The sequence below is a fragment of the Macaca mulatta genome, chromosome 20 (genome assembly GCF_049350105.2).
Source record: "Macaca mulatta isolate MMU2019108-1 chromosome 20, T2T-MMU8v2.0, whole genome shotgun sequence".
In the NCBI taxonomy this organism is placed as follows: Eukaryota; Metazoa; Chordata; class Mammalia; order Primates; family Cercopithecidae; genus Macaca; species Macaca mulatta.
In genome coordinates, this window is record NC_133425.1 from 23,669,178 (window position 1) to 23,690,647 (window position 21,470).

The following is a 21,470-nucleotide window of genomic DNA, read 5'->3' on the forward strand; positions in this document are numbered from 1 at the left end:
TTGTTACCTATGATTAATCCCAATCCCAGTCTTGTTGCCTATAATTAATCTTGTTACCTATAGTTAATCCCAATCTTCTTGCCTATGGTTAATCCCAATCCCAATCTTGTTGCCTATAATTAATATACTTTCTACTTCACAGCCCTAATAATTTTTTAAAGCTTACATTAAGTCAAGGAGCTCCCCTGCTTAAGACCCTCCAATGACTTTCCATCCAATTAGAAGAAATTCTGTGTTACATCCTTAGCTTGTATCACCCTTTATCATCTGGCCCTTGTTCTCTGTGTGACTTCTTTTCTTCTTTTCCTCCTCCCCATCACCCACTGTGCTCTGGCCACAACATCAGCTCTTGGGTCACTGAAACACACAAAGCTCCTTTCCCCCTTAGAGGCTTTGTGATTCTGCTCACTTTGCTGTTTGCATGGCTGGCTCCTTTCTGCAATTCACATCTCAACTTAGACGCCACCTCTTCTGAAAAATCTTCCCCAACTACCCACTCAAAGTTGCCTCTCATTCACTGTCCGTTATATTTAACTCTCTCATAGCACCCATTACTGAGTGATGCTTTTCTTGTGTCCTCGTTGATTTTTCTCTCTTCCCTTTCTAAGGTCTAAGCTCTACAAGAATAGGGATTGTCTCTGTCCTGGTTGCCATTGTGTTCTCAGAGCCTAGGGATGGAATTCATTCAGTGCCTAGACTGAATGCATGGATTCTCTGTCTGTGGGTGGCAAGGGTATCCGCTGAGATGGACTAAGTGATCTGAAATGATGGCTCAAAGTCTGAAGAACCTCAGCATGGGATGGGAATAGAGAGTAAGGGCAGCCAGTAAGATGGCCCATCCAGTCCCTAAGGTTGGGAATAGGCAGTTGGCAGTGGTCCACAATGTTGTATGGTTTTTACCAGCAACTCTGAGCATCCCTGGGGTAGAGATGGAGAAGGAGATGGTGGATTTGAGCTAAGGGTGAGATTAGTAGAATCAGTGAGCTAGATTATCGAAGAAAGAGAGTTAAGGATTCTGGGAAGAGAGATGTCCACTGCAGATCCACAGAGGCTGTACCAAGTGCTCAGGAAAAATGTGTTGAATACATGAATGAAAATGGTATCTAGATTGGGTTGGGGAAGACGTCTAGCATAAAGAGAGTCATCACCTGGGTGGGAAAAAGGGAGTTTAGAAGTCTAGGGATGAAAAAATAATGGATGAGGTCAAAATACGTAAAATGTTAGGAAGAATTGAGGCATTTAGATTTCAAACATGGAGCAGTCTCTCTGATGATGGGGAAGAAAGTGGCCTAAATAAAGAAGAGGTTCTAATAAGCTGAGTTTTTAAAAATTAAATGAGCACTTTTTTTTTTTCTTTTTCAGACAGAGTGTCACTCTGTTGTCCAGGCTGGAATATAGTGGTGCATTACGGTTCACTATAGCCTCGACATGCTGGACTCAAGCAGTCCTCCTGCCTCAGTCCCCTGAATAACTGGAACTACAGGCATGCACCACCACGCCTGGCTAATTTTTGTTTTTGTTTTTGTTTTTTTGAGTCAGAGTCTCATTCTGTTGCCCAGGCTGGAGTGCAATGGCGCCATCTCGGCTCACTGCAACCTCTACCTCCCTGGTTCAAGTGACTCTCCTGCCTCAGCCTTGTGCTTGGCTAATTTTTGTAGTTTTTAGTAGAGACAGGGTTTCACCATGTTGACTAGGCTGGTCTCGAACTCCTGACCTCATGTGATCCATTCGCCTCAGCCTCCTGAAGTGCTGGAATTACCAACATGAGCCACCGCGCCTGGCCTAATTTTTGTATTTTTTTGTAGAGACGTGATCTCACTATGTTTCCCAGGCTGTTCAAGTACTTATTAGCTCAAGCAGTCCTCCTGCCATGGCCTCCGAAAGTGCTAGGATTACAGGTGTGAGCCCCTGCACCTGTCTTAAATCATACACACACACACACACACACACACACACACACACATATATTTTTTATATATATATGTGTGTTTTGTTTTTTTTTTTTTTGAGACGGCGTTTCTCTCTTGTTGCCTAGGCTGGAGTGCAATGGCACAATCTCGGCTCACTGCAACCTCCCCCTCCCGGGTTCAAGTGATTCTCCTGCCTCAGCCTTTTTGAGTAGCTGGGATTACAGGCATGCGCCACCACACCCAGTTAATTTTCCACTCTTAGTAGAGACAGGGTTTCTCCATGTTGGTCAGGCTGGTCTTGAACTCCCAACCTCAGGTGATCCACCTGTCTTGGCCTCCCAAAGGGCTGGGATTACAGGCGTGAGCCACTGCGTTTGGCCATGATATTCTTAATAAGCAATGCATTCACATGGTTCATCATTAAGATTATATTAAAAGGATAAACACTGAGAAGTCCTGCTCCTACCCAAGTTCATATCTTTCTGTGACCACTCACTGTTGCTGCTCTCCCTATGTGAACACTTTTATTGTGTTAATTTGTGTCTTTCCAGTCCCCCTGAGGTAATCTAACATTTTTATTCTTGTCCTTGTTAACTCAAAAGTTTGTGTACTGTGCCTGTTTTTGATCACTTAACAAAACAGATGAGAGGATGTGTGATGGAGGATTGGAAGTTCTGGAGTATCCCATGGGAAGGATGGGGGTTGGGGGATAGTGGGTGGAGTTGTGGGAGAATGGATCACTGGGGAGCAATGAGAGAATAGATCATATGTCTCCATGGAAACTGTTATAATCATTGAGAGCTCTGTTCCAGACTGGAGATGTAGCATCAAATAAATCATAGTTGAAAACAACAGTATGTCATGAAAGCAAAGTAGAATAACAAACACCTCTATGATCCTTTAAAACAGAGTAATCCTTTGCAACTCTTGTATTGCCAACCAGGGTTGTAAATTAATGCAGGTTTTGTATTTGAATTCCAACTTTGAACATTTTGCAGTCTGGTTAGGTACATAGATCAATCTCCATAAACAGAAGAACACAGCTGCAGTGATTTACTCTTCCCCTTCTGAAGATGAAAGAGATCAGGCTTTGGGGTAATCTGTTTCCACCTCCCTTAACCCAGGAAAAACAAAACAAAACAAAATATGTTTTTAAACACTAATGGCCATGAGCGGTGGCTCACACCTGTCCCAGCACTTTGGGAGGCCGAGGTAAGCAGATCAAAGTCAGGAGTTCAAGGCCAGCCTAGCCAATATGGTGAAATCCCATCCCTACTAAAAATACAAAAATTAGCTGGGCATGGTGGCGGGCACCTGTATTCCCAGCTACTCAGGAGGCTGAGGCAGGAGAATCACTTGAATCCAGGAGGCGGAGGTTGCAGTGAGCCGATATCGTGCCACTGCACTCCAGCCTGGGTGACAGAGCAAGACACTTGTCTCAAACAACGACAACAACAACAACAACAACAACAACAACCGCACTAATAATTTGTGGGGTGACTAGGGAATGGCACAAGCCTTTGGTAAGACCTGTAAAAATGGAACAAGGCAGGAAGCAAGGGTGAAGGACATTGAATTTCAAATATGTAAGCTCGTTTCAAAATCTTCCAAAAGAAGAAAACTGGAGAGTTTGTTTTTTTGAACAGGCAAAAGTGTTTACCTGGAAGGGCTATCATACCAAAGCGGGGCCTGTTGGCATGGCTGGCCTACTCGGAGGTAGATGCCTTCTAGGACTTTTAATACAGAGCATTCAAATGTATCATTCACATTTAAAAATTATTTTATTTCTCAACTTTCATTTCAGATACAGAGGGTACATGTGCAGGTTTGTTACGTGGTTATATTGTACCCAGGTAGTGAGCATAGTACCCAATAGGTAGTTTTTAATTTATTGCTTAATAGTGCTTAGAATTTTATCCTTACCTCTCTGTTTTTATAATGCCTTGAAACTTTAACTTGAGTTTTGCCAGCATCTTTCAAGAATTCAACCTTGAATGATTGCTGGAGTCAAAATTATGCTGCACATATATAAATTGGGCAGATCTGTACCATCCAGATTGATGATACAAGCTTACCTTAAAAAGTAAATACAGCAAATACTTGATCAAGCATATACACAGCACAAGGACAACTCTTTATATTATAGACATGATTCCTCTAACCCTAATGTGCTGCCTTAATAAACATGCATTAAATATTTAATGAATGCTAATACTGTGTGTCTTCTGAGACTTCATATGTGCTCATGGTAATGATTTGTATGATACACGTCTTTAAAAAATAATATGCAGGAAAGTTTGAATGGAAGTTTTCTTGTTCTCTCACACCCGTGACTCTTGCCTACAGATGGAACTGAGCTAATGTATGTGAGTTGAGATGGCGTCAGGGGGATAGAAAGGGGCTGGGGGAGGCAGCTAGTGTGCTATAGTGGGCATAGATCTACAACTATAAAGAAGCTCAAACCTAATAGCACAGAAGAGCTATGTAAAAATGGTATTTACTGGAAAATGGAAATAGCCCAAATGGTATATTCATAATAAATACAAGAAAATGAAGTGACTCTCTCCTCTCTCTCTCTTTCCCTCTCTCATGCACACGCATCTGTCTATCTATCTATCTATTTATCTATCTATCTAATCTATCAGTCTATCTAATCTATCATCTATCTACCTATCATCTATCTATTATCTATCTACCTGTCATCTATCTATCATCTATGTATCATCTATAATCTATCTACCTATCATCTATCTTATTATCTATCATCTACCTATCATCAATCAATCAATCAATCATCTATCTGTCATCATAGAAAGATTTTCGTAACATAATATCAAATAAAAATAAAAGCAAATTCTGGAACATTATGATTGGCAACATAAAATGTATATAGACCAATTCCTTTTATGTAATATACTCATGGTCCCTCCTTTTATTAAACTTTTTCTTCAACATTTCATTGTGAAAATTTAAAAACTGGAAAAGTTGAAATAATTGCATAATGAACATCCGTAACACCCACCACCTGGATTCCACAAGTAACATTTGACTGTATTTGCCTTATCATGTATCCATCTGTCTATCCATCCATCAACCCTTTTTTAATGCATTTTAAAGCGAGTTGTAGACATCCTTACCCTTTACATTTGCAGGTAACTGCTAGTGCACTTTACATTCAGCATGTGTACCATTTAACCAGAATTCAGTATTTGCAATGATTATTTTAAAGGTAAAATTACATATACTGAAATGCAGCTATCTTAAGTGTATCGTTCTATGAGTTTTGAAAAATGCATAGTTTTTAAAATGCAGTGGAGGTATAAACATTCATTAAAAAAATCACACGGGCATGAAAGCAACTGTGGTGTTTGGTGTGTTCCCTGGGCACCTGTGGGAATGGGATTTGCCCTAGTTGAAGCCAGAGAAGACTTCTGTGAAAAAGTGGCTCGAGCTATAGCTGAAGGACGAGTTAAGTTAACTATACAAACAGGGGAAATAGCAAATGAAAATCTCAGAATGTCTCCTTCTTCCTGGCCCCCACCCACAAAATAGGCTTGGTTAATCTGTGTGGCTGACAGGGCACCTAACTCCTTTTATTAGGGTAGATTCATCTGCTGTAACAAATAGACCCCCAAATATATACTGGCTCAGACACAATAGAAGTTTAATTTTCATTAAACTTCTAAGTTTAAGAAGTTTAAGACAGGCGCGCCTGGCCCCACCCACTCTCTCCATATGGTGATTAAGGGACAAGGTGCCTTCCGTCCTATATGGCTCCATTAATCCCTAGAGCTTTGTTTTCTCTGCAGTCAGAGGGTGGAGGAGGCACAAGCCGCTTCTTAAAAGTCTCAGTTTGGGAAGTGGCACCAATCACTTCTGCCTACTCTCTATTGGAGAAAATGTAGCCACGTGGCCACACTTCGGTGCAAAGGAGGCCGGGAGAACAATTTGGGTGGATGACGCGTGTTCTCAGCTGCGCTCCCTACTTTTCAGCCCTGGATGGAATTTTTCATGGTGACACACAAAAGACCTTCTGACCTTTCCCTTTAGAGCTCCCAGTGTATCACACTCCACACACAAAAAACTTCACGTGCCTCTTCTCTGTGGCATTTCTTTGTGTTCGAATCGTGGAGCACGCCAGGTGTTAGTGGTAACTTTCTTGAAGCCTAGCACGAGCCAGGGATAAGTAGGAAGAAGTCAGCAGCTTATGAAATTACAAAGAAAAAGTGAAGTGTCTATAGAAACGAGGTGCCCAGGTATCACATTTTTTCTTTTTTAAAAATCTCATCCAGTTCTCTTGCTGTCTATGCATCTAAGATGATCTAAAATCAGAACAGAGAGGTGAGACACAGAACCATTAAACTTCCCCATCTAGTGTTTGACTGTCCTAAAATAATCCCAGGATACTGAACCAATGACATTAAATGCCTGGGTGTATCACTAAGGAGGCTGTGGAAGGCCTGGTGGTGGCCGCTTCCACTAGGGTACCCCTAGAAACTTGGCATTTGTGTGACACTCTCCAAGATGCTGGCATCAACTTTTGTAGCTCAAAATTCAGACTGTACAACAGAGTTGACTATAGTCTTGGCCAAGTTTCCCGAATATTAGTCATTTATGCACCTGTTGTGGGTTTTTCTTTGCCATTACATGCCTCCTTTATGCGATCATATTTTTCTTTAAAGTGACTTTAACTTCACTTCCTTTTCTTCTTCTTAACATTGCCCTAAGCAATAATATATGTGAAATCACAAGTTTGATATACCAGTTATAGATTTATTTTAATGTGTTTGGTTTGATATACCAGTTATATATTTATTTTAATGTGTTTTAGGAGAATATATTAAAAGAAGAGTAATTTTGTCCTTGTACTAGTACCTGAACCACATTTGGTGAAAAACTGTCATAAAATCCTACACTCACACAATGTAAGATTGAGGCGATTTGGCAGCTCGATTACCATGGTATTTCTAAGAATGTGAAGTCTTTTGTTATAAGTTGTGTGCGTATCTGGAAGTTACAAAAAGTCTCTGTTCATCCCCCTCCTCCATATCCTTTCCTTCAAATAAGGAATATGCTCAACACTCCCAGTATCCTTAAAAATCTTTCCTGTGATCTTGACCTCCCTCCACCCTCCTTTTCTCACTAAATATATCCAGACAGCAAAGCTACTCTTTGGAGATTTGCTACCTTCATTTCTTCCCTACCCACTCCTTCCTTATCCTTTTGTATTATGTCTACTCCCCTTAGCAACTTTCAGAAGCATCTGTCTCCCAGGTTATCAGCAGTCTCATAACTCACACCTCTCCAGATCTGAGCATGAGGCATCCTGGCTTGCTCAGGGGAGTAGGGCAGACATGAGGGGAAGAGAACTGGAAATAAGATTGGAATTCATACATTATTCTGGGGAGAAGTCATCACCTTTACAGTGACTTCCCACTGAAAGGCACAACTAAGGATTCATTCATTCAAGAAGTATTTATTGAGCATCTACTATATGCCAGGTACCCTTGTAGGTACAGAGGCAATGTCTGTGAACAAAACAAACAAATATATCTGCCTGCCCCTCATGAAACTTATATTCTAGTGGTAGTGATGGTGATGACGAAGATGATGACACCTAATATTTTTGGGTCCTTACTACATGCCAGGCTCTGTTGTAAGTGCTTAGTATGTATTCATGAGCTCACACTTACTCTGTGATGCAGCTACTGTTGTCCCCATTTTACAGATAAGGAGAGTGAGATGCAGAAAGTTGAAATAACTTGCTAAAGTCACACAGCTAGTAAATGGCATTAAACAGATCAGCTTTGATTTAGATGTGTATGATTTGGGGCTCTTTTTTTTTTTTTTTCCTAGAGAGAGGGTCTCACTCTGTCACCCAGGCTGGAGTGCAGTGGTGCAATTGTAGCTCACTGCAGCCACGAACTCCTTGGCTCAAGTGATCTGCCTGCCTCAGCCTCCCAAAGTGCTGGGATTACAGGCATGAACCCTATGACCAGCTGATTTTGGGATCTTGATTGCTTGATACTTACCATGTAATTTCCTAGTTTTAACAGTGATTACCTGGAATGTCACAAACATATTCTAGGAGGTTAGTCATTTTTCCCTCTTATTTCCTCATCTTTCCCTCTAAATGCTAAGCAGAGTTTGCGGCCAGGGGCAGTGGCTCACACCTTTAATCTCAGTGCTTTGGGAGGCCAAGGCAGGAGGATCACTTGAAAAGGAGATGGAGCAACATAGAGAGACCTCATCTCTACAAAAACAAAAAACAAAACAAAAATTGCATCCCTTACTTTCAGTGTAAGCTGCTGCCATTAGACAAACCACATGCTCCTAGTGATGGAGGGCTCTGAGTTTTCTGTTCTTCCTCATCGCTCTGTGCTTATTGGCTACCTATCCCGTGTGTAAATAACACATATGCCATGTGCTCATTGGAACTGTGAGTCATCCGCAGGGATTCCAAAGAGGGTCCATGAGAATGGCTTTCACTCCTCCAGCCTCTGCCTTTCTGACCTCCTCCACAGGCTTCAGCCTTTTGGGATTCCCCAAGTCTTGGAAGCATCTCTATTGAGTGCAGTGACTCCTTAGCTGGTTCCTTTTCAACCTTCAACCTCCATTTTCCTAACCCTTACCAATTCTACTGCCCAGCTGCACCCACTCCAATTCCACTCACACCTTGCCTGTTATCTCCAATGTTTTGGAGCTCATGCTCATTGACAAGGAACTTGCCACGGATTTGCATGCGTTATATCATATTAATTCTCACCATAATCCTGCAAGGTAGTTACTGATAATCACTCTATTATATAGAAATTGTAAGGCAGAGAGGTTAAGTGACTTCTCCCAGGTCACACAGCTGGAAGGAGGCAGGACCTTGAAAGCTGGTTTTGTGATATCAGTTGCCTCTTGCCATCTCTTCTCCACTTTGGGGTCCACACATCTTCCCAAACCACTAGTTTAAGATTTTTTTTTTTTTTTGACAGAGTCTCACTCTGTCACCCAGGCTGGAGTGCAGTGACATGATCGTGGTTCACTGCAGCTTCAACCTCCCAGGCTCAAGCAATCCTCCCATCTCAGCCTCCCAAGTAGCTGGGACTACAGGCACGTGCCACCACACCCAGCTAATTTTTTGATTTTTTTTTTTTTTTTTTTTGTAGAGACAGGGTCCCACTTTGTTGCCCAGGCTAGTCTCCAACTTCTGGGCTCAGGGAATCCTCATGCCTTGCTCTCTTAAAGTGCTGGGATTATAGGAGTGAACCACCGTGCCCAGTCCAAACCACTTGTCTTTCCTCTTCCTTTTTTCCTTTCTTTCTTCCTTCCTTGCCTTTCTCTCTTTTTGTCTTTTTTGAAATGGCAGTTACAAAACAAAAGAGCTTCCTAATGAGGCCAGGTGTGGTGGCTGAGGGCTATAATCCCAGAGCCTCTAGAAGCCAAGCCTGGAGGATTGATTGAGCTCAGGAGTTCAAGACCAGCCCAGCCTGAGCAACATAGCAAGACCCCATCTCTAAAAATGTGTTTAAAAATTAGCCAGACACAGCTGGGTATGGTGGGTCCCACCTGTAATCCCAGCACTTTGGGAGGCTGAGGTGGGTGGATCATGAGGTCAGAAGTTCAAGACCAGCCTGGCTAACATAGTGAAACCCTATCTCTACTAAAAATACAAGAAAAAAAAAAATTAGCCAGGCATGGTGGCACAGGCCTATAATCCCAGCTACTCAGGAGGCTGAGGCAGGAGAATGGCGTGAACCTGGGAGGCAGAGATTGCAGTGAGTCGAGATCATGCCACTGCACTGCAGCCTGGGTGACAGAGCAAGACTCCATCTCAAAGAGAAAAAAAAGCCAGACACAGTGGGACATAGCTGTAGTCCTAGCTACTCTGGTGGCTGAGGCAGGACGATTGGTTGAGCCCAGGAGTTCGAGGCTAAAGTGGGCTATGATTACACCATTGCACTCCAGCCTGGACAGCAGAGGGAGACCCTGTCTCTTAAATGTTTACAAAACTGCATAATGACGTTTGTGGGTTTCTCTTTCTTCCATGAAAAAAAAAAAGCAAAAAATGATATCTCATGACTGCATTGATATGAAGACAAATATATTAATGTTACATATTAAAACACGTACTTCCACCTAAGTTCACTGTTTTTCTTGCGATTTTAAAAAAAATTAAAGTGCATTATGAACCCTGAAAACAGCATGGGCCCTGAGCACTGTGCCTGGTGGGATTTGATGGAGAAGTCGGCCCTATTTTCCAGCTCCAGCATCTCAATAGCGCCTCCCTCCACAGCCTCCAAGCTTGTCTCCCCAAAGGCCAGGGTGCTTAACTACCATGCTCTGTGAGCATAAGAGAACATTCCAGAGTTCCAGGCCCCAGACCGCAGAGTCTTTTTTTTTTTTTTTAAGACAGAGTCTTGCTCTGTCACCCAGGCTGGAGTGCAGTGGGGCGATCTCGGGTCACTGCACCTCCTGGGTTCAAGCAATTCTCCTGCCTCAGCCTCCCGAGTGGCTGGGATTACAAATGCTCACCACCACGCACAAGTAATTTTTACATTTTTAGTAGAGACAGGATTTCACCATGTTGGCCAGGCTGGTCTCGAACTCCTGGCCTCAAGTGATCCGCCCGCCTCGGCCTCCCGAAGGGCTGGGATTACAGGCATGAGCCACCGCGCCTGGCCTCACAGCATGGTCGTCTGGAGCCAAGCGCGGCATCAAATTTTAACAGGAAGAAATTGCCTGAGGAGATTAAAAGGCAGCTTAGTTCATGCCAGGAACAAAGGCCTTCTCTAAAGTCTGAGCTTCTGGTGTGGGAGTCTCTACTAATTTTAATCTCATTAGTGGTATGTATTCACACACAGACATATACATACATACATTAGATGTGGTTATATAATCCTACAGACAAAAGCACTTCCCTGTACTTCAGCCTGCTTTGCTATCTTCCTGCACCATATGGTGAGTTTCTTTATCATATGGTTCACAGATAGCTCAAAGTGTTTGCTACCTGTTTTCTTAATCCTTTTCCAGAGGACCTTTTTGACATTTGCTGTCTGATCTTGGATTCCTGCCCTCTCTTTGGTTCTATCGCAATTATGTCACTTCCCTGCCCCCAGCAAGCCTTCAACCTTTCCTTCTTTCATATGCAATTCTGATTGCAGCGTGTGTGTGTGTGTGTGTGTGTGTGTGGTTTTTTTTTTTTTTTTTTTTTTTTTTGCCAACTCATCTTCCCAGATCCTTGTGAGGTCCTTTTTCCACCATCCCGAATTTTCCAGGTCTTTCCTCAATGAAGTGACTTAACTGCTCTTCTGCAGCCTCTGCCTTCAATTCTCAGAAGGTAGTATGTTACAAGACAAGATAAGCGTTCGTTTTTCGCAAGAAAATTAATTATACCAAGGAAAATGAGATATCAGGAATTTAAGTTTTACAACCTTCCATCTGCTGCAAGTAGATTGTCAAGCCAGAGTGAGTAAAGTGGGTATTTGCTGAGAAGACGTGGCTTGTTTCTGTGTATCTCAAGACACCCAGAGGCAAGAAGTGCCACCTGAATGAGAGAGCTTCCAGCAGTCTGATAACCATGGCTCCATCTGGGGGTTATAGGGGGGCCCCCAGCCTGCCATCCCTGCTTCTCAATGACATCTCTCTGCAGATACGCGTCAGTACCGCCTCTCTCAGCCTTGTTGATGCTTCTTAAGTCTCCATGTCTAATTCTCACATCTAGAATGTCCTAAGAATCTAAAATCCCAGGAAAGAAAAACTGACAGGTCAGTGTGGATCAGGGATCCCTAGGATCCAATTCGCTGTGACCAGGGGGAGGGGTTACTTTTCCAACCATCCATCAGGAAGGATGACAAGAAAAGAAAATAGGATGTGGGCAGTTTTCCTATGAGAAAGAAGAAAACGACGGGCGTGTCTGGCACGCAAGCCAAAGTAGGAGTTTCCTTTAAATGTGTATTCTTTTTTATTTTATTTATTTATTTATTTTTGAGATGGAATCTCACTCTGTCGCCCAGGCTGGAGTGCAGTGGCACGATCTTGGCTCACTGCAACCTCAGCCTCCTGGGTTCAAGTAATTCTCCTTCCTCAGTTTCCCTAGTAGCTGGGATTATAGGCACACACCACCATGCTGGGCTAATTTTTTTTTTTTTTTTTGTATTTTTAGTAGAGACGGGATTTCACCATGTTGGCCAGGCTAGTCTTAAACTCCTGACCTCAAATGATCCATCTGCCTTGGCCTCCCAAAGTGCTGGAATTGTAGGCATGAGCCACTGTGCCCGGCCTTTTATTTTAATGTTTTAGAGACAGCATCTGGTTTTGTTGCCTAGGCTGGAGTGCAGTGGCATGACCTTAGCTCACTGCAGCCTCCAACTCCTGGACTCAAACGATCCTCCTGCCTCAGCCTCCCTACTAGCTGGGATTCCAAGTGCATGCCGCCATGCCTGGCTCATTTTTGTTTTCTTCTAGAGATGGGATCTCATTATGTAGACCAAGCTGGTCTTAAACTTCTGGCCACCAGCAATCCTCCTGCCTCAGCCTCCCAAAGCAGTGGGATTACGAGTGTGAGCCATGTCGCTGGGTCCTGTGTTTTCTTTAAAATGTTGCCTGATTCTTTGGGAAAAATATCACAGAGATAAATCAAGTCCTCTTGTAGAAGGACCAGATAGAGCCTATTAATATGGAAACTCTGTCTCAGGTGATCATTCATGGCTGCTGGTCCAATTATCACGCTATCATGGTACCTGCCATCCTCTGCGTATCCATCTCAACTTTATCTCTATGTGTTATTTCAGAAATTTACAGTCCTGGTAAAATGAATCCCTGGTTACTAACAGCATAACCCATAATCTTTTCTATAATACAACAAACAAAATGGCAGAAATTTGTAGATTGTAATCATCTGACACCCATGATAAATATTTTGGATGTACAAATGTGGATGGTACCTATGATTATTCATGCCGTAGTTGTTTCAAACCCTCACCCCACCCCACAGTTTCACCTTATATACTGACCTCATTGAACACCACTGCGGAGATTGATAATGTTTTTGGAGCACTGGGAACTCATCTGAGTGTTTTATATGCATTGCTCATTTAATCTTCACAATGGGTCTTGTGAGGTGGGTGCTGTTGTTACCTCCAGTTTTAAATTTGTAGATAAAGAGGCAGAGTCTCTATTTTGCAGGTGAGGGAATAGAGGCTTAGAGAGGTGAGAAGCTTGCAGTCCCGAAGCGGTGGAGGCAGGTTCAAATCAGGGAGCCTGGCTGCTGAATGTGTTACCACTCAGCTCCACAGTCCCCTTGCACCCAGTCCCCCCCACTCCTGCTGTGCTGGAACCCCTTCTCTATTAGCAGTGGTCTGTAACTCCAACAACAAAGGGGGGCTGTGCTTACAAGGCAGATCAGATTATAAACAAGCTTTCTTCCGGCCACCTAATTGTTACCACAAATGACAGGCCTTTAAGGGTTTCATTTCATTGTCTTTCAGTAGAAGCCATCAATTATTAGTTTATTTTCCCAGCAACCGTTTAAAAAAGAGTCAAATTAAATCTGCTTTTATTTTAACTATCCAGCTTTGTCAAATGTAATATATGATTCAAAGAAAATTGACTAAGCCATACATGTCACCAATGTTTATTTTATTTATTTATTTTTTTGGCGTTTCTGTTCTTTTGTGAGTGTGAGTGGTGAGAACACTTATGATCTCCTCCCTTAGCATATTTCAAGTATATAACACAGTATTATTAACTGAATTACCATGCCATACCTTTTAAATTGCTAGTACTTATTTATCTTGTAACTGAAAGTTTATACTCTTTAATCAACATCTCCCCATTTTCTCTCCTCCCAGCCCCTAGCAACCACCATTCTGCTCTGTTTCTTTAAGTTTGACTATTTTAGATCCCACATATGTGAGATCATACAGTATTTGTCTTTTTTTTTTTTTTTTTTTTGGAGACACAGTCTTGCTCTGTCTCCCAAGCTAGAGTGCAATGGCATAATCTCGGCTCACTGCAACCTCCGCCTCCTAGGCTCAAGCGATTCTCCTGCCTCAGCCTCCTGAGTAGCTGGGATTACAGGCATGCACCACTGTGCCCTGCCAAATTTTATATTTTTAGTAGAGATGGAGTTTCACCATATTGACCAGGCTGGTCTCGAACCCCTGACCTGAGGTAATCCACCCGCCTCGGCCTCCCAAAGTGCTGGGATTACAGGCGTGAGCCACCGTGCCTGGCCCCAGTATTTGTCTTTTGGTATCTGGCTTATTTTGCTTAGGATAAGGTGCTCCAAGTTCACAAACATTTATTTTAGCTTAAAAGAACCCTTCAGTTACTGGAATTGATCAATATCAATTCTACTGGTAAAAATCAATTATACTGGTATCAACAATTAGACTTGACACAGCCCAGAGTGTGGAAATAGTAGTTCTCTAGCATTTCTTATTACAACCCAATTAGACATTTCTTATTAGACCCAACCACACATCCTCATTTAAACACAGGGGCCAGGTATTTCAGGTTTCAATCTCCTTGTTCCACTCCTCCCCTTTCCAGCAGTCACTGTGAGTCATCCCTTCTAGGGGTGTAGTGACATTTGCTTAACAATAGCAAGTCCACAGAAGCCAGAGATGACTGGGCTAAACGCACCTTCATTCTAAATTTCGTTTCACACTTCCACGGCTTTCTCGGCTAGTGGGCAAAAATTCTACTTGATTAAATTTCAGGTGTGACATGGCCTCATTTTAAAAGGTTTAAATCTTAATGCAACCTGCCAATCTGACCTCTGAAATGAGAAATTAGCTTATCTATCACACAGATCCATGCTTTTATCATCTATAAAGAGATTTTTAAATACAGAAAACCTTACGTAATAAATCAAGAAATAGTCAAGTTGTATCATCTAAGTTGTTCTATACGCTGGATATCCCTGCTCTTCTTTTCATCTGGCCAATGTGAAGACTGTATTCAAAAAGTGCTTCAGTCCTACCTACATGCACACTATTAATTCCCAAGCATCTTCTCTCCATTATATCACTTTCCAGTTTTTCCTGAGGTACGTCTTCACTTGGCAGAGTCTACCCAGTTGCCTTCTCCTAAACAGACTGTTAGAAGTCTGAAATCATTTTTAGACTCCTGGCTTCCTCTTTACTGCTAGAGGCAAGTGCATTTGATTCCTTCAAACCACATGACTTCACATCAGACTGATGTGGCCACTGTCAAATGTAACATTTAAACATATGTTTGTGTGGACATATATGTTTGGAATATTTCATCCAAAGTCTGACGCCTAAGAATATACTTTGGAAAATCAGAATTAGAGCCTTCAAGATAGACTAAATGTGATAGGGCATCTTCATTTCTGGTCAAAGTTGGAAGTTTGGGAAAGCCTCAAAAGTGAAGAATTCATCAACAACCATGGTGAATGCAGTGCGCTGAGTTCTTGTAAGTACGCAGTGGGATCTTCTTGCCCTCTCCCCAGATAGAGCTGATTTCTCAAGAGGGGAACAATAGGGAAAGAGCTTTACACACGTAGACTCAAATCAGCCTCCATGAATATTTGGAGGCTAGAATTTTTCAAAGATAGTTTGGCAGGGAGAGGGGGTCACTAAGGAATGGGTACTGCTGATTTGTTGGGGATGCAATCATAGGGGTGTGGAAAATGTCCTTATTCTCTGAATCCTCTTCTGGGTGGGGTCGCAGGACTGGTTTGTGAGTTCACATTGGGGTTGTCCAGCAGTCAGAAAGGCAAAAGAGCGAAAGACATCTCAAAAGGCTAATCTGTGATTCCACAACAGTGATGTTATCTGCGGGAGTCATTGGGAAACTTGCAAGTCTTGTTACCTCTGGAATAATGGCTGGTAATCCTTTATGTCTATATCTTAGCAGAATTCAGGCTCCTTTCATCCTCCTCCCTTGGCGGTCTTTCATTAGTTTTACAAAGGCAGTTTAGTTTGGGGGAAGGGCTGTTATCATGTAAACTATACACTAAATTTCTCCCAAAGTTAGCTTGGCCCAAGTCCAGAAATGACTAAGGGCAGTTTGGGGGTCAAAAGCAAGATGACGGTTGGTTAGATCAGCTCTCTTCCACTGTCATCATTTACTGTTACAATTTTTGCAAAGGCGGTTTCATTCTTTGCTATATGTTAAGCTGTTAACATGCCTTATGTCATGGAATCGTCATCATGGCCCTATGAACTCTTGTTAATGGACTCTTGTCTATATTTTACCCCAATATCCAACCTGTTGTGAGACCTCCTTTTTTGTTGTTGTTGTTTATTTGTTTGTTTTTGTTTTTTGTTTTTTGAGACACAGTCTCCCCTCTGTTGCCCAGGCTGGAGTGCAGAGATGGAATCTCGGGTCACTGCAACCTCCACCTCCCGGGTTCAAGCGATTCTCCTGCCTCAGCCTCCCAAGTAGCTGGGACTACAAGTGTGCGCCACCATGCCTGGCTAATTTTTGTATTTTTTAGTAGAGACAGGGTTTCTCCATGTTGGCCAGGCTGGTCTCGAACTTCTAGCATCAAGTGATCCACCTGCCTCAGCCTCCCAAAGTGTTGGGATTACAGGCGTGAGCCACTTTGCCTGGCCAAGACCTCCTGTTTGGAATGGCTTTCCTCTCCATTCCAGGCCTCTAGTTATCAAAGGTGAGGTAGCTTAAGCCCTTCAGTGCTTAATCCCTGGTCCAAGCGGAAGGAGGACTTTGGCAAATCTGCATGCTAGAAAAGATGAGTTTGGAAGGACCTGGAAACCAGGGTACATAGTTCCTTCTCCCTTGAGATTTTAGAAGTTGACAGACGGTTTGCTGGTTTTGTAGAGAAATCCTATCTGCCACAGGGTATGTGGATTACCCAGGGAGGATCCTGGAGGTCACGTGCCCAGTACCACCTCTAAGCACAGACAGTATGACCTTGCCTTTCACTCTGGGCTTTGTGTAAGGATCTCCCAGGACATAGATTTCATAGTGATATTCGTCGATTACTCCAATTCACTTTCTGCCTTTCTCTTTCTTGCTTATGGAGAATGTGGGAAAGAATTCTCTATACACACCCACAGAAGGAGTTAGAAGATCCTTCTTATCCTCCATTATCGTGCCTTCAAGTTAATAATTATGGCTTCCTTTTGAGGGAGAAACTGTCATTATTCCCCTTTTATGGATTGGGGAACTGAGACTCAGAGAGGTTGAGTAACTCAGCCAAGAACACACAGCAAAGCATGTGATAGAGTCGGGATTTGAGCTCATGATTCCAAAGTCTGAGCTTGTATCTTCTATGACTGTAATTCTAATTAGATATAAGCTTCCGAATCATCAGACTCTGTCCATGCCGTAATCTCTTTCTTACATGACAGAGATGGTCAGGATACCTGCCATGTGGTAATGATGTGGATGTGGAAGCTAACCTCCATTTGATTAGCTTGGGTGTACCAAGCTGCACCAGTTTTCTCTCGAAATTCTGCTCCTGAGTGGGTGAGTGCCCTGGGAAGAGCAGGTGGATGGAGTTTGCTCAGTTTTCCAATCCCTGACCACCCTCATGGCCTCTAGCCAGCTTTCCTCTCTGTCCTCCCCCAGTGAGGGCCAGGCCTGCCACAGGCAGCCTCCCAATATTTAGAAGATTCCGATTTAATTGGTCTGGACTGTGGCCCAAGTATCGGCTTCTAAAACCTCCACAGGGAATTCTAATGTGCAGCAGGGAGAAACAGCAGCTCAGCGCAGCAGGCAAGGCACATCCACGGAAGGGCTGGGGGAAGGGAGGAGATCATATTTGCCTTAAAACTCGGAGTTGAGCTCCTCTGACCTACCCTCTGCAGGTCTTCAGGGGGACTGGGAAGAACCCATGGAGGGGATAGCCCCAGAGAGCAAGGGGATCCTCAACAAGATGGGATCTTAAGACAGAGGGAGGGTACATTCCTTGCAACAGATCAGCACCCTGATCCTGTACCCAGCCTCATCCACAAACCTGCACCCTAGTGCTGGGCATGGGAGACAGAGCTAGGGGTTGTGTGGTCCCCCGGAGGCCTACAGTATATACACATGAGCTGTAACTTGCTTGTCTATCCCTCCCCAAGTTGACCTCAGCTTATCTGATGCTCTTCTGCCAATTTAGTGTTTGGGGACCCTGTGAGCCCTAAAGTCCTCTTTCTCTTATTTTATTATTTTATTTTATTTATTTATTTTGAGATGGAGTCTTGCTCTGTCACCCAGTCTGGAGTGCAGTGGCGCAATCTCGGCTCACTGCAACCTCCACCTCCTGGGTTCAAGCGAGTCTCCTGCCTCGGCCTCCCGAGTAGCTGGGATTACAGATGTGCACCACCATGCCTGGCTAATTTTTGTATTTTTAGTAGAGACAGGGTTTCACCACATTGGCCAGGCTGTTCTTGAACTCCTAACCTCAGATGATCCACCTGCTGTGGCCTCCAAGGTGCTGGGACTTACAGGCATGAGCCACCGTGCCCGGCCGAGATAGGTTCTTAAGATAGAGGGAGGGTATACTCCTTGCAACAGATGAGTACCCTGATCCTGTACCCAGCGTCATCCACAAGCCTGCTCCCTAGTGGGGGATGGGAGAGGGAGCCAGGGGTCGCGTGGTCCCCTGGAGGCCTACGGTATATACGCATGAGCTGCAACTTGCTTGTCTGTCTCTCCCCAAGTTGACCTCAGCTCAACACACCTTACTGATGCTCTTTTCCCAATTTAGTGTGTGGGGACCTAAGAGCCTTAAAAGTCTCTTTCTCTATTTTAGATGCACCATCTGAATTCATCAAGTTAGAATCTTTTCCCAATCACTGTTTGTTAGTCAAGCTTGCAGACTCTGACAGTGCTAGATGTTTTGGTCTCTTCTCCCTTGCCTCCTCCTCCTCCTCCTTTTCTGATTCTGTTGTAGGGATGTTATTAAGAACACCATCCACAGCACAGTGTGTTCAAATATCCATGCAAAACATTTCGTTTAGACCTAGTTCTAGAAGCTTATTTTTCTCCTCAAAAAATGATTTTTGTTATGGAAAATATGAATTTTGTTATGTTTCATGTATTTCTGATTGCTTTGGTTTCCAGGAAGCAGAAAGAGAAAGTAGGAGAGAGAGAGAGAGAAAGAGGGAGAGAGAAAGAGAGAGACAGAGAAGAAAAGAGGGAGAGGAAAGAAAGAAAAGAGAGAGAACGAAGGAGAGATGGAGATGGCAAAGGAGGGAAAGAGAGAGTATGTATCTATAAGGTATATATGCATACACATGTATTTACTACATTCTTTTCTTCTTTTTTTCCTTCTGAGACTGAGTCTCACTCTGTTGCCCAGGCTGGAGTGCAGTGGCATGATGATCTCTTGGCTCACTGCAACCTCCACCTCCCAGGTTCAAGTGATTCTCCCGCCTCAGCCTCCCAAGTAACTGGGATTACAGGCATGTGCTATCACGCCCAGCTAATTTTTTTGTATTTTTAGTAGAGGCAGGGTTTTACCATGTTGGCCAGGCTGGTCTCGAAATCCTGATCTCGAGTGATCTGCCTGCCTCAGCCTCCCAAAGTGCTGGACTTACAGGCATGAGCCCCCAGGCCCGGCCACTACATTCATTTTTAACTACCTGTGTTGAGGTATAATTTACAGAAGACTCACCTGTTTGTTTCACATAATCTTGAATGATCCCTCAAATTCTTTGTGAAATACGAGTTGGATGGAGCCGTATGTAAATTAAACAATGCTGACACCCAAGGAACTGAAGATCTTTAGTGACCTTGATCGAGGAGATTTTTTTTTTTTTTTTTTTTTTGAGACGGAGTCTCGCTCTGTCACCCAGGCTGGAGTGCAGTGGCCGGATCTCAGCTCACTGCAAGCTCCGCCTCCCGGGTTCACGCCATTCTCCTGCCTCAGCCTCCCGAGTAGCTGGGACTATAGGCGCCCGCCACCTCGCCCGGCTAGTTTTTTGTATTTTTTAGTAGAGACGGGGTTTCACCGTGTTATCCAGGATGGTCTCGATCTCCTGACCTCGTGATCCACCCGTCTCGGCCCCCCAAAGTGCTGGGATTATAGGCGTGAGCCACCGCGCCCGGCCGATCGAGGAGATTTTTAAAGCAACTTCTACTCATGAAATCCTTTCATTCATTGATTCAGCAGATATGTATTGAGTGTCGATTGTGTGATAGATGTTGGGGACATGACAGTGGGCAGCTCAAATAAAATGCCTGCCCTTATGGAGCTTCCACTCTTGTGAGGGAGAAAAATAAACAGATATTAATATAACGCCCGTGTGGTAAGTGCTGTCAAGAAAAGCAAAGGAGGGCAAGGGGATGGAAAGTGACAATGGGGGCTACAAGTTTAGAGAACGTGGTAGGGAGGGTGTTGGTGACAGGGTCACATTGGAGTGTGACCCTGAACAAGGTGAGGGAGCAAACTGTTGATTGCCCCTAGGGGAAGAGTTGTGCAGGCAGGAAAAGCAGAAGGCAGGGATCCTGAGAGGTGAGATTGAGTCCCAAGTGCAGTAGGAGGACAGAGGAAAGCCTTGGGAAGGTGGAGTGACATGAACAGACTTGAGTTTCTAAAGCATCGTTCAGGTGTGTAGAGAATAGAATGGACCAGGTGCGGTGGCTCACGCCTATAATCCAGCACTTCGGGAGGCCAAGGTGGGAGAATCTCCTGAGGCCAGGAGTTCCAGACCAGCTGTAGCACCAGAGTGATACCTAATGTCTACCAAAAAAGAGAGAAAAGGAGAATAGAATGTTTATGAGAGCTGGAAGAGGGGAAGCAGAAAACATGGCAGGAGACAATTGCCGGAAACCAGGCTAAGGATCAAGGTGGCTCAGATCAGCAAAGAGGTTGAACTTAGTGTATATTTTCAATGTAGAGCTGACAGATCTTGTGATTGTACTGGATGAGAAATATAAGAGAGAGGAACCGAGGGTGATTGGATTTGATTTTGGTCTTCTGGCAAGTGTATGTTGAAGTTGAGCAGTTGAGAAGCAAGATCTTGGGTCCCTGGCTGTCTCTGCCCTTGCACACTGGTGTGGCCATTTGCACAGCTCCCTCAGGACAAAGCTCCTGGGCCAGTTGAAAACCGGAGGTTGGTGCTTTGTACAAAGCTCACCATCATCCCCCTTTGTTGTTTGCTGAAAAGATGATGTTGACGATCACCACTGTAATGGGTAGAATTGTGTCCTCATAAACAATGTATGTTCAATTTCTAATGAAGGTGGCCTCGTTTGGACATAGGGTCTTTGCAGATATAAGCAAGTTAAGATGAGGTTACTCTGGATTAGGGTGGACCTGAATCCAATGGCTGGTGTCCTCATAAGAAGAGGGACATTTGGATACAGACAGAACACACAGGGAATAATGCCATGGGAAGACAGAGGCAGAGATTGGAGTGATGCGCTTACAAGCCAGGGAGTGCCAAGGGTAGCTGGCAGCCAGCAGGACCTAGGAGGGAGGTGTGGATGGAACAGATCTTCCCTCAGAGTCTTCAGAAGGAACCAACCCTGCCAACACCTTGATATGGGACTTCCAGCCTCCGGAACTCTGAAATAATAAATTCCTGTTGTGTGAAGTCACTCAGGTTTTGGCTCTTCCTTGTGGTCACCCTAGGAAACTAG

At 43.8% G+C, this 21,470-nt stretch overlaps 1 protein-coding gene and 2 long non-coding RNA genes across 21 annotated transcripts in view; all 3 read left to right on the forward strand.

Annotated features, from left to right (window-relative positions):
- PRKCB (protein kinase C beta) overlaps nt 1–21,470 on the forward strand; it is a 382,335-nt gene that overhangs the window by 286,898 nt on the left and 73,967 nt on the right.
- Nucleotides 1,335–4,759, forward strand: LOC144338130 (uncharacterized). Its single transcript, XR_013411971.1, has 2 exons — nt 1,335–1,859; nt 3,293–4,759. It is a non-coding gene; the product is annotated as an uncharacterized LOC144338130 (long non-coding RNA).
- Nucleotides 13,957–20,153, forward strand: LOC144338131 (uncharacterized). Its single transcript, XR_013411972.1, has 2 exons — nt 13,957–18,331; nt 19,915–20,153. It is a non-coding gene; the product is annotated as an uncharacterized LOC144338131 (long non-coding RNA).